Source organism: Girardinichthys multiradiatus, chromosome 2 (genome assembly GCF_021462225.1).
Source record: "Girardinichthys multiradiatus isolate DD_20200921_A chromosome 2, DD_fGirMul_XY1, whole genome shotgun sequence".
In the NCBI taxonomy this organism is placed as follows: Eukaryota; Metazoa; Chordata; class Actinopteri; order Cyprinodontiformes; family Goodeidae; genus Girardinichthys; species Girardinichthys multiradiatus.
This window is the reverse complement of record NC_061795.1, coordinates 16,351,258-16,353,057: the sequence shown is the minus strand read 5'-3', so window position 1 is coordinate 16,353,057 and position 1,800 is coordinate 16,351,258.

Below are 1,800 nucleotides of genomic sequence, written 5' to 3'. Positions count from 1 at the left end.
GGAACACTTCCTTAAATTATTTGGTTGGGATTGGGTCTAACATACAAGTTGAAGGTTTAGATGAAGCTAATATTTCTGATAACTCAGGAAGCTCCACAGGATCAAAACAGTCCAAACACAAATCAGGTTCTGCAGTTACCTTCAATGCTGTTTTACTTGCTGAAGGCCTAGTAAACATGTCCAGGAGGATGCCGATAATTTTACTAACAGAATCAATTTTATTTGTAATGAGTCCCATAAAGTCATTAGTGGGAATGGACGGCTCTACAGTGCAAAGAAACCTAGGATTATCTTATTCTCTATTAATGAGTGCAAGGGGCTAGAGGACATTACAAAACTACAAAAAGAAGCGGATTTCATGCTTTGCAATTTGGAGGAGAAAAACTAAGTGTTAGGAACTTAAAATAATTGTAGTTATTAATTGGCCTAGGATTAATCAACAAGTCTGAAAAGATGTTTGCCACTCGTCCTTGGCCAGAATATATGGGAAGGTGAAAATGTAAATAATTTGGATTTGACTCATTTAAAGCAACATAATCCTCCTGTGACCAAAATGTAATGAGAGTTTTAGAGTGAAAGCAAACAATATTGCCAAAAACTATTCCCTTGTCTGCCTTCACACACACAAACCCTTGTCTCACTATATGTTGTGAAGACCTTGCAGATCTACGAAGCAGTCTGCATGCCTACGGGTTGGATATTATACACCTGTGGGCACTGAAGTCATGGTGATACCAGCGATGTATGGTTTAGAGACAGTGGCACTGGGGAAGAGTCAAGACGCAGAGCTGGAGGTAACAAAGATGAAGATGTTGAGTTTCTCCTGCCAGGCAGGAGGCCAAGAAGAAGACCAAAGAGAATTAAGGATGGAGTGGAAGAGGTCATGAATGTAGTGGACGTAAGTGACGAAGGGACAGAAGACGCGGTTAGATGGAGACAGAGGACTCACTGTGGCGACCCCTTAAAGGGAAGAGCCGAAAGAAAAAAGTGATTGGAACACCTGAATTCAATGATTTGGACGGGTGACAAACATTCGGCTAATTGTCTTGTGAAACCTGGTGGCACCATGATGCTGTGGGGGGGGTTCTTCAGTAGCGACAGGAAAGCATCAGAGTAAAGGGAAAGAAGACTTGGGAGTACATGTGCACACCACATTTTTCAGATTTTTTATATAAAAACAATAACCGCCCCCCAAAAAAACCTCACATTTTTCCTTCACTTAACAATTATGCACTACTTTGTGTTGGCCTAACAAATGCCCTCAAAATCTCTTAGTTTTTGCCTTTAACGTGACAAAACGTAGAAAAGTTCAAGGCAGAAGAATACTGTACAAAGCTGTTAAAACAAATGAAAGGGAATTTAACAACTTACCTGACAGCTCATTTTATTTCCTGAATCCATCCTGTATGTTTCATTCAGCTGATGTATTAAATGTTATGCCATCAGACAGAGTTAAAAGGGAAAAGGCTGATCATACTTCATAAAAGCAAGATGAAACAACGTTCCTAAAACAATGGGATTTATGTGCCTCCAAGCTTAAGGAAGTGTTTGATCTGGTTAAGTCTGTTACATAACTTTCATGATGGTCAACAGTGATGTCATCCAACGGGTTATAAGGGGAACATCGTAATGGTGAAAGCATGCATTGATGAACACCTTCAGCATAAATGCAACAGGCCGTTGACTTAGTAACCAAATGAAATCAAATATGTGTGCGACTTTTAAAAAAATCTTTGAGTTTTTAATCTTTTGCTGAAAAAAAAAAAAGACTTGACTTATTATATTAATAAGACACACAGC